The sequence below is a fragment of the Macadamia integrifolia genome, chromosome 13 (genome assembly GCF_013358625.1).
Source record: "Macadamia integrifolia cultivar HAES 741 chromosome 13, SCU_Mint_v3, whole genome shotgun sequence".
NCBI lineage: Eukaryota > Viridiplantae > Streptophyta > Magnoliopsida > Proteales > Proteaceae > Macadamia > Macadamia integrifolia.
In genome coordinates, this window is record NC_056569.1 from 22679366 (window position 1) to 22691548 (window position 12183).

Below are 12183 nucleotides of genomic sequence, written 5' to 3' on the forward strand. Positions count from 1 at the left end.
ATATATATATGATTCTGTAGATATTTAATGGTCAGAATAGTGACAATTTTTTGGCATGACACAAGTAAAACTACGTGACATATCCTTATATAGATTCCACAGTGAAGCAGGTTTGAAGAAACTTATTGTCATACTGTATTTCATAATTTTCGATGACAAATAGTTTATTAACTCTTTTCAAAATAGAGAAAAGATAATTATCTACTTCTCACATCTATTAGTTAGAAAATATCATGGATTGGCTATGCATGTGTCAAAAATCTAAATTAAAATTCCACCACATATTATCCCATATTCGTATATTCATGCATTCTCGTAAGATTCTCAATCATCAAATAATCAGTATGCATTCTCTTATATTCCATGATGAGAAGTTCTCTCTTCACCCAAAACCTGAGTCCATGTCAATATGTCATTGAATACCTCTGGTGTTGGTGTTTGGCATAGCTAATCGTTTAATTGGGAGCACTTCGACCTCTTACAACACACTTTTGGGTCGGGATGAGGTTGAAGTTATGCCTGAGGATGTTAAGTTTCTGTGGCCGATGTCCACAATGCAGATGCCATTCTATATCATGAAGATGTGGGCCCATTCATGAAGACAAGATTGTATCAGCATAGATCTTCCTCCAGTGGAATGTTACAACCTTGTCTTCATGAATGGGTCCAAGTTCATAGGATTTTGATTATTTAGGAAGAACACCAGCCCCAGATCAACTAGAAAATGACAACATGGAGAAACTAAAACCCAAATGGAAGATCCATTGGCTAGGTAATGATGCAATCCAGGGTCTCAAAAGAATCGGTTTTTTTAGATCAACTTATTCAAAGACATATGCTTGGTGTGGATAATAGACATCCAAAATTACCCTTCATTGTCCTCATGATATTTGATTATAACTACTCATTACCCAAAGTATTCATCACACCATTTCTACTGCTAACTTAGACCTATGTTAGAATGTGAGAAATAATCATCATAATCAAGCTTCAAATGACAAAACTAAGGCATTGCTGGAAACCAAAAATGGTGTCCTATGGTACTGTTACAAAATCTCCATGTTTTGAACAATTACATGAACCTCCCCTGGACTATGGTGGGACTACCCTTTCATTGCAATACCTTGACGAAGCTCATCTTCCTATCCTCCCAGGTTACTTGACTGTAACAACCGGCCGGTGAGTTAGAAAATCTTCTGGACGAACTGCTGGTTCCACCGACGACTTGTGAAACGAGGAGATAAGAAAGCATTTTCTATTGTCTCCTGCTGACTGCGATTTCTAAGTTTGGATGACATTGGTTTCAATCAAACAGGTACTTTTCCCCTATCGCTCCAAGTAACATTCAAAATTGCCTAAGTTCATGGGTAAGCCTGTTGTGGTTTCAATCAAAGAGGTATTTTTCCCCTACTGCTTCAAGGGGCTTTCAAAGGTGGCAGAAATCAAGGTTAGACATAAGAAAATAGAAGGAAGGAAGCGAAATACAAAGATTCCAGCTATGCATGTCACAAGGACTTTCCAGTTGATGAGAGAATTGAGTCACAAGTGGGTCACAAGTGGCAGCAAGCAAAGCCCTCCATCATTGTTCCAGATGGGTATGGGAACGATTCCAACCTCTGCTGTAGGGGCTCTATTTTGGAGTGATTAGCTGTTGTAGGGATTATTTTTGTTCTTCTGGTAGGGTTGGTACCAGGGCTGTACTTGGGTCTAATGAATTTTGGACTGCTGTAACACTTACAACGGTTACATCACTTACCTTCAGAGAGAGAATAATAAAGATAAATTAGTTTTTACATTTCACAACTAACATCTCACACTTACACTTCTAGGTGCGGATGCGGCCCTACGCGTAGTGACATTTTATGCGCTACCTGTTCTTGCACAGCCATCCTTTCCATCCACAGCTCACCCAGAAGACTTCGACTGCACCTTTCTCACCCCTCCGATATCCCCATTATTGTGCACAGCACACCCACTCACAAATCTCAACACAACTTCCCTTGCCACCGTCCAACATACACCCATTCCAGCTATACCTTGCCACCCCTTCTATCCCCGTTACCTGCAACCCCATGATGACCTAGAGCTGCCCGATCCTTGCCACCTTTGCAGAATCACCCCGTTACAGGAAGGTGTCATCCGAAAACCGTCATAAGTAATGGCACTAGCAAATGAAGCCGTGTTGCTGCCCTGCCATTTGTTATGAGTGATCCTCTCGCAACTTTCATATCTTCTCCACAGGATTTGCAACTCATCGAAGCAAAGTTTTCTTGCCCATAACACGATCTTCTCCACAAGGCCTTCAACTCATCGAGGCAAAGTTTTCTCGCCCATATCCTAGTTACCAAGTTTTCTCGTCTTGTAGACGAGATTTTTATCTTGGCCCCGGTAGGAAATAGCGTTACAATCGATTTTGTTTTCTTTTTCTTTTCTTTTGACTCCTTTCAAACATAGCCTAGTGAAATTACAATGTGCGCATATCGAAGTAAAATATTATTTACAGCAACCTAAAAATATAATCTAATTAACTAGATAGGGAATATATGTTTATCCAATAGTCACTCCTGTTTAAATTCAAGAGTTCGTGTTTTCTCTTACAATATGAATTCAAGACTTGGAAGCAAGGATTTAGTTATCGCTCTCGGCCGATATCGATATGATACGAATTGATTCGGTAAGGATGGATGTGTATCAGTCACTTTTGCCCTTGCTTAAACAAAAAAAAAAAAAAAAAAAACACATTTTTGTGCTGTTTTACCACTGAAACAATAAGGGCAACCGATTTGGATTGGTCAAGTATCAGTATTAGTCTTAGCCAATACCGATACAATACCAATACTTGAAACCATGCTTGGGAGGACACTCATTTTGCTTGGGAAAAGTACTTCCCCCCTGATCCGTCATTCTGACTTCTAATCTCGGTGACAGTCAACGTATATAAACCTCTCGTCCTTGATGCTTTGGCCCTTGACCTACCTAGCTGAAAGTAGCTGATGAGCTATGGTTTCATATTGGGACAGTCTCTCTGGTCAAGTGTTGTTTCATCCAATCTATCTCGTGGACTAGAGCTTTCTACGGCTGAAGATTTGACGTATTTCAGTATAGCTCCCGCTGTCCTTTGCCTCTCCTAAGGCTCAATCTGCATGACAACATTAACTTGAGTAAAGCACCAACACTGGCATGACCCCAACCCAAGGCCCCAGTCCTGCCCTTCGAAAATTTAATCACTAAAGTTCCTTAGGCTGTATTTGGTATGCATTAAAATAAGAATGCACATTCCCATTTTCATATTCTAAAACGCATTCTTAACTAAGAATGAGAACATTGTTTGGATACATTTATTTGTCAAATGCACTCTTAATTATAAAATGTTCATATTCCTTGTCAACATTTCATCAAACAGCTTGTGGCCATTAGAATAGTCAAAACTATAGCAAACATTCAAAGGACAAGTTGATGCTTGATCACAACAAACCCGTTATCAATCCATCTAATAGAGTTTTGCACATCTAATAGAGTTTTGCACACCTGCTCTCACTCAGATGAAATCTGAAAACATCCAGTCTGATTTGTAGCAAGAAGTATCATGAACGCCCAAGCACCCACGCTCTTGCCTTTATTCAGTATTAAAGAGCATTGAAGCACCTTCGATACAGGGTCACGGACAGATGCGCATATAACCAGGTTGATAACACCCTTAATGAGGACAATCAGAGAATATCGAATTCATTCTTGTTTAACACGTCTACAGTACTAGTAATATGCTCGCAGTGGAAGACCTCCTTCCTACTTCGCAGATTCAACCATTATCAACCGCTAGATTGGGGTTTGAGAGAAAAAGAGAGGCAGCAGCAGCAGCTGCGGCTAAAAGAAGAGAAAGAAAGAGGGATAGAAGTTCAACTGGGATTTGGATGGAAGGGTTGGTGGTTGTTAGGGTTTTTGGGGAAAGAAAAGAAAAGAGGGGAGAGAAGAGATGAGGAATCAGAGGAAAAGGGGGCGGGTTCATGGCTACTTTTTTTTTTTTTTTTTTTGGTAATTCTAAGTGAAGACAACAAAGCAGCCATGGTGGGGAGCTCTGATTTGAAACCGTTGGGAGCATGGTAATCCTTTTATTCATAGTATTGAATGGCTCTGAATCTAAAGAGAGTGGAATACGAATTCTTAGAACAAGATCTAAGAAACAAGGGTGAGTTGCTTCTGCAACTTATCCCTGTTTATAAGAGGGTACTGTGCTTGTTCATAATGGGAAATCCATGGCGGAATCACTTGTCATTCTCTAGTACATCCTGATGAGCACATTTATATGTGAAATCTAAGTAGTAAAGCATGTATTTTTACATATTTAGAATGAAGCTACCATGGGTTTTACTCTCTTTTTGCAGGTTTTGTATTTTAAAGGCCTTAAGCATTATCGAGCGTCATATCTCTCCAACAACAAATACCTAGTATAGTTGGTGAGCTATGGTGTGCAAAATTCCCTTGCTCAGTAGGAGGTCTCAAGATTTGAAGAGAGGGAGAAAAAGAAGAGAAAAATAAATTTAAAAAAAAAAGGAAAGAAAATAAGCAAATCATTGTAGAAAATTTCTCCAAGTTTATTTCTCTCTTCTCTCTCCTCCACCTTAGCACTTTTGGTCTCAAAAGATCTCACCTACCAACTATGGGTTTTTCCTTTTAGGAAAGAGAAATTTGTTATCCTACCTCCCCATTCCCTATAATTACAACTCATGTAAGAGGAGAGAAGACACTTTATTCTTCTTCTAGGGTTTTTTTTTAGTTGATCTCTCACTCTCTCTCACTCTCTTTAGTTTTAGTTCTTCTTTTTTTTGCTTTAAACCTTTGTAATAGCTTTTAATTTCAATTAATACAAGCACTCTTTTATTTTTATTCAGCCTTTTATGTTTATAATTTATGCAACTGAGTTGTAATTTTTAAGTTATAGTTCTAGGCTTAGATCTAGGTGACAAGATCACGAGCCGTGGAACATCTCTTTTTCAAGTTCAGTTTTTTTTTTTTCAAGATTTGTTTTCTCCAAACCTAGAAATTTCAGATTTGGTTCATTATGGATCTGTTTTTTAGGGTTGACAGTATCTCAAAATCACCCAAGCTTTCAAGTTCAAGCATTGATTCAGGTAGGTAGGCTTCTTCAATAGTCTTTTCTCCCCCCCTCTCATTCCCTCTTCTGACTACCCTTTCTTTCTTAATTTAGGATTTTAATTTCAGTCGTTACATTATTGTTTTTCCTTTCCCCCAAGGTTCATGGCTAGTGTATGTGTTGGTTTTGCCCCTCCTAGCCATAAAACCATCATTTTATTATTTTTCTTTTAATTGCCTCCCTTTTCCTAAAGCCAAGTAGAGTAACCTTTATAAGAGTGACTCTCTGGTCAAGTAGGGAATCTCATATTATGATGCATCCCGTGAGCTAAGTAGAGAAACCTACTTGTGAGCCTCTCTCTAGCTTTATCCCATTTCTTTTACCTTATTTTTATTTCAGCAATTTTTTCCTTCATTGCTTTTAATTGCGTGGGTTGTTTATTTTCAATTATTTATTTTTTTAATTTTAATTGCGTAGCTTGCATATTTAAATTCTTAGATGACGGATGATTAGGACATTATTTTAGATACATATGTTTAGGATGGTAGTTAGAATTAGATCACAACCATTAATCGGTTCACTTTCGCATTATTAAAAGAAGCCAAAAATAAAGTGGCTGCTCTCCATGTGTTCGACCCGTAGTTACACTGATCTATACGCTTGCGGTTACATTTTAAATCCTAACAATATTTTGGCGTTGTTGCCAAGGAGACAGTTCCATGTTATTTTTTGCTTTCTTCTGGTAAATCGGAGTGCTTTGTTTGCTTTATTTTGTTTTTCCTTTTCTTTTATTGAATTTCTGAGAAGAACAACTTGTAACAATAGTTGTATCGGTGGAGATCGTTAAGCCTCACAGAATGATAAAGATAGGTTTCGCCCTGTTGTAATATCTCAGGAATTAATCAGAGCAACTCCAGATCCCAGCTGGTAAGCTCCCAAAAAACCAAAAAAATCAAAAAAATAATTAAAAAAAGTTTTTCTTTCCATTCTTTTGTACTTGTCGTACTCTAGTTGTGAATAGTTTTCTATTGCATGAGTGTTAGGTGGGTACTTAATACTAAGAATCGCTTAGAAAAAAGAGATCCAACAAGTAGTGACACTATACATTTGCTCTCTTTAAAACCCTTCAATATGAGAGACCAACAGCAAAACCCTCCAACTAAATCTCTGAAAGATAGGTTCTACCCTACTAGAGCAGCCCGACCTTCCTGCATAGTTCTACCATAAGCCCAAGGTAATAATTTTGAGCTCAAATCTCAGTACATCACCATGTTGCTCCACTTTCATTGGCTGACCTCTAAAGATGCATACCTATTTCTATGGGAATTTGAAGAAGTATGTGTTCTAATTAAGATCCAACAGCTTTCTGATGATGTTGTTAAGCTTAGGTTCATCACGTTTGCATTGAAAGACCAAGCTGAGAAGTGGTTGTATGGGTTACCCACAAATTCCATAACCTCATGGAAACAGTTCACAGTTATCTTCCTTAAGAAGTTTTTCCCAACTCACAAATTCCAATAAGCTTAGAAGTGATATCCTTTAGTTTAGGCAAAATCCTAGTGAGTCCTTATCCAAACTTATGGAGAGATTCAAGGATCTACTCCAAGAATGCCCTCACCATGGCCTAGACTTATGGCATTTATGTCAAATAATTTATGAGAGTATTGATTACCCAACTAAACAAATGATAGAGTATATGTGCCCTGAGGGATTCACATCCTTTACAGATGAAGAAAATGCATAGGAATTCTTACTTGACTTAGCTAACAAAACCCGTGAGTGGGAATCAACCCAAGAGAGTGAAAGAACTATAGGAGAGAAAGGATATTTTGTGGATGGGATAGTAGCCAAAGAAGCCCATTTGGATAGCCTAATCAAGAGGATTGAGGCTATTGTTCCTAGAGAGCAATCATAAGTCAATTTGGTTAAGATGTGTGTTTGGTGCCAGTCCCCTGGACATGTCATAGAAGAATGCCTCGACACTTCTGGAGGCACTTCTAATAATAGTGTTAATGTCTTATACCAGAATAATCCATATAGTAACACCTACAATTTAGGATGAAGAAATCACCCAAATTTCTCCTGAAATCAGGGCAACCAAACAGGGCCTTCTAATTTTCATAATCAAGGTCTACCTAGACCCCAAAGGCCTCCCTTTACACAATAATATTTTTTCCAAAATACTTTTCCTAGGTAAAATGTAGAACCTCAGACTAGTTTTCCTAGGGCCCCTCTCCTATCATCTTATCAGCAACCCCCTGGGTTTACCAACACTGGAGAGGCAAGTAGAATAACTGACTTAAAAAAAAATGGTTCTTCTCATAACAAGCCATCAAAATCTTATAAGAGAACTCTAAGTTATTTCAATTATGCGTGAGAGGGAGAAGGAAACTTTACCCAGTCTACCAGAGCCTAACTCTAGGCATCATTAACCTGTTAGATCACAAACACCAACTAATGCACCACTGAATATAGTACAAGGTCAGACCCAACAAAGGCCCTCCAACCAATATAATAATGTTTATGCCCTTAGGAGTGGTAAGGAGTACCAATAGAGTGTTCCTAAATCTTCCTCATCCATTACTCCTGTTAACTCTCCTTCAGTTGAGGACGCAAGTGTGCCTCTTGTTCCAGGTTCTTCTAATGAACCTAATGGTTATTCTGAAAAAGGGTAAATCTCTAATAGTCCTTATGTTCCTCCTACCCTATCTCCTAATCGCTTGGTAAATAAAAAGAAGACTGCTTCCATGGATAAAATTTTAGAAGTCTTCAAAAAGGTAGAAGTGAACATCTCTCTTTTGGATGTCATATCCCAGATCTCCGCCTACGCAAAGGTCCTGAAAGATTTGTGTAGTCACAAACGTATCACTAGTGTGCCCAAAAAGGCGTTCTTGGTAGGTAACATTAGTTCCATAATTACTTAACCTATAGCAACCAAGTGTAAGGATCCAGGGAGCCCTACCATAGTTTGTGTCATATGCAATACCTACATTGAGCATGTCTTACTTGACTTTAGCGCAAATATGAATCTTTAGCCTTATCATGTGTACAAACAACTAAGATTGGGAGAATAGAAAGCCACTTGAACTACTCTTCAGTTGGCAGATAGATCTGTTAAGATTCCTAAATGGATAGTTGATGATGTCTTATTAAAGGTGGGGGAATTTATTTTCCCTGTTGATTTCATTGTGTTAGATACCAAGCCCTTCTCAACCAAGGATGAGATCCTAATAATTCTAGGAAGACCATTCTTGGCTTCCAGTAATGCATTAATAAATTGCTATAATGGTTTCCTAAGGTTATCTTTTGGCAACCAAACTGTTGAGTTTAACATATTTATGATAGGAAAGCAATCACATATAGAAGAAGAGATCAATATGCTTGAGGATTTTCTGGATTTTTCTGATGATTTAGTTACCAACTTTGATATTAATTTTGATTCAGAATTCCAAGAGTGTATGGATGAGTTGGATGATGATAGTGAAACTTTATTTTCTGAAATCCTAAGTCTTCACATATCTATGGAGTCCTTAGGACCCCTTTCCAATTCCATTCCCAAACATTCCATAGTTGGGCCCCCTAAATTAGATCTTAAAGAGTTGCCATCTAATTTGAGGTATGCTTTCCTAGGGCCTTACCAGACTCTTCTTGTAATAATTTCTTCAAATTTAACTTTTAGCAAGGAAGAGGAGTTACTTAAAGTGTTAAAAGACAATAAGGAAGCCCTAGGTTGGACCATGGTTGATATCAAGGGTATAAGCCCTTCTATTGTGCAATATCATATATATCTTATGGAGGATTCTAAATCATCCACAAAACCCCAAAGGAGCTAATCCAGTGATGATGGAAGCCATTAAGAAGGAGATCTTAAAGTGCTTGGATCATGGAATAATTTATCCTATTTTTGATAGCCAATGGGTAAGTCCAATTCATGTAGTGCCCTAAGAAGTCAGAGGTCATAGTAGTCCAAAATTCTGAAAATGAGTTGATCCCTACCAGTTTTCAAACATGATGGCATGTGTGCATTGACTACAGGAAGTTAAATGCGACAACTTGGAAAGACCACTTCCATTTGCCTTTTATTGATCAAATGTTATAGCGGTTAGCCAGACATAAGTATTATTGTTTCCTTGATAGTTATTCTGGCTATAACTAGATTCCCATTGTCTTAGATGACCAACATAAGACCACCTTTACATACACCTATGGAACCTTTGCTTATCAACGTATGCCTTTTGGGCTTTGTAATGCCCCTGCCATGTTCCAAAAATGCATGATGAGCATTTTCTCTGATATGGTGGACCACTTTTTAGAAGTGTTTATGGATGATATTTCTATTCATGGTTCCTCATTTTCTAATTGTTTGCATCATCTTTCTTTAGTACTCAAATGATGCAAAGCGACTAATCTAGTCTTTTATTGGGAGAAATGTCATTTTATGGTTACACAGGGCATAGTGTTGGGGCATATCATTTCCAAAGAAGGGATCAGGATTGATAGAGCTAAAGTGGACTTAATTTCCAATTTACCAACTCCCAAGTCCATTAAGGACGTTCATTCCTTCTTAGGTCATGCAGGGTTCTATCGTCGGTTCATCAAGAACTTCAGTCACATAGCTCGACCTCTCACCAATCTTTTGACTAAAGAGCAACCCTTCGAATTTTCTAGTGAATGTCTTGTGTGCTTTGAGCAATTAAAGAAGATGTTGACTACAACCCTCATTATTCAAGCTCTCTTATGGACTGAGCCCTTTGAATTAATGTGTGATGCATTTGATTTTTCTCTAGGGCAATCTTAGGGCAGAGAGTTGATAAGCTTCCTTGTGTTATCTATTATGTCAGTAGAACTCTCAATGATGCATAGCTGAACTACACTATAACCGAAAAAGAATTTTTAGCTGTTGTATTTGCATTAGAAAAGTTTCGTGCATATCTGATAGGTTCTCATATAATTATTTACACTGACCATACAGCTATCAAGTACCTTATTCAGAAAAAGGATGCTAAAGCTCGTCTCATCAGATGGGTTTTGCTTTTGCAGGAATTTGACTAAAAAATTAGGAATAAGAAAGGCAGTGAAAATTTGGTTGTAGACCATTTGTCCTGGTTACCCAATTCTTTGACTGTGAATTCTCCAGTTAACGAGCATTTTTTCGATGAGCAACTCTTTGCAGCATCTAGTAAACCTTAGTTTGCAGATATTGTAAATTTTTTAGTTACAAACAAGACTCCAGATCATTGGTCTTCCCAAGAGAAGTATCGTTTTCACTCATAGGTTAAGTATTTCTTTTGGGATGATCCTTGCCTTTTTAAGTCATGCCCTGACCAAATTATCCGGAGATGTATCCCTGATCATAAGCATCATTCTATTCTTTCATTTTGCCATAATCAGGCTTGTGGCGGCTATTTTAGGCCTACTAAGACTACGGCCAAGGTATTGCAATGTGGATTTTATTGGCTCAGTCTCTTCAAGGATGCCTTTGCTTATTGTAAGGCTTGTCCTTCTTGTCAATCTTTAAGAAAAATCAGTAGAAGAAACATGATGCCTCTCAACCCAAGCCTCGTGGTTAAGGTTTTTGATGTTTGGGAAATAGATTTTATGGGCCCCTTCCCTAAGTCATGTGGATATGAATATATTTTGTTGGCTGTGGACTATGTGTCCAAATGGATTGAGGTTCGTGCTTGTAAGACCAACAACCACAAGGTGGTTATTCAATTCTTAAAGAAAAATATTTTTTTTCCGATTTGGTACCCCTAGGGCTATCATTAGTGATAGGGGCAAGCACTTCTGTAATAAGTCTTTTGAGGCCTTAGTGAAGAAGTATGGGATTACCCACAAGTTGGCTACCCCATACCACCCCAAACCAGTGGGCAAGTAGAAGTGTCCAACAAATAGATCAAGCAAATTCTAAAGAAGATAGTTAACTCAAATCGAAAGGATTGGTCTAACCGTCTGTTGGATGCTTTGTGGGTGTATAGGACTGCTTACAAGACCATACTTAGTCAATCCCCATACTATTCGGTATACGGGAAAGCCTACCACCTTCCTGTTGAGTTAGAACATCGTGCCTTTTGGGCGATTAAGAAATTTAATTTTGATTTGTCTACCGCAGGAGCTCATAGAGGTCTCCAACTATCTGAGTTGGAGAAATTACAAAATGATGCCTATGATAGTGTAAAAAATTTCAAAGAAAAGAGTAAAGCTTTTCATGATAGGCACCTTGTTAGGAAACCTTTTATGTCTAGTGATAAAGTTTTGTAGTACAATTCTAGATTGCATATCTTTCCAGAAAAACTTCGTTCTCAGTGGGAAAGTCCTTACCTTGTGTAAACTGTATTCCCCCATGGTGCAGTAACGGTCATGAATCCATCCACCCGGAAATTTTTTAAAGTCAATGGGCACCGTCTGAAGCCATTCCTTGAGCTACCTTCAATGCATGATGCAAAGGTCATGATTCTCCATGAGCCTCTTTATGATGATATTTGATCTCATTTGGTAATTTCCTCTAATTTGTCCTTCTTGTTCTTTGTCTTATCATTTCTTTCTTTTTCTGTATTGAGGACATTGCACAATTTAAGTATAGGAGAGGGTTTGATTATTCAGAACTTGATGTTATGTTTTAGAGTTTTCCCGTGCTTTATACACACCCTATAAAAAAAATTGAGATCTAGGACCCATCTTGATATTATAACCCCTATTGAGAGGATGGAAAGTGAGTATATGTCTTGAATTAGGACCTCCCTTAAATGATTTAGAAATACTTATCTTAAGGTGTAGGAGCATTTGTTAGTTGGTGTCTTTGTTCTTAGGTTAGGAGTTGAGACCATATTCTTGGCATGGTATAAAGATATATGATATGGATATGCAAAGAAAGTGAAAATTGATCAAAAAGTAGAAAGTAAGTATAGAATTTCTAGGAGCTAGACAGAACATTGCACCTCATGAAGTGGTGTATTTTGATCGAATCTCTTAGGAAGGAACACTTCCGAAAAGAATTTAGCATCACTTTCTTTGTTGGCATATGTATAAAGCAAAGCTACTTAGTAACTTGGGTTTCTAGTATTTGCTCTACCATGTTATTCAGGCCAAAT

General features: G+C 37.9%; 1 non-coding gene across 1 annotated transcript; it reads right to left on the reverse strand.

Moving 5' to 3' along the window:
* Positions 1-6611: 6611 nt before the first annotated feature.
* On the reverse strand, positions 6612-6718 carry LOC122060267. The gene has a single exon (XR_006134296.1). It is a non-coding gene; the product is annotated as a small nucleolar RNA R71 (small nucleolar RNA).
* Between the last annotated feature and the right edge of the window lie 5465 nt (positions 6719-12183).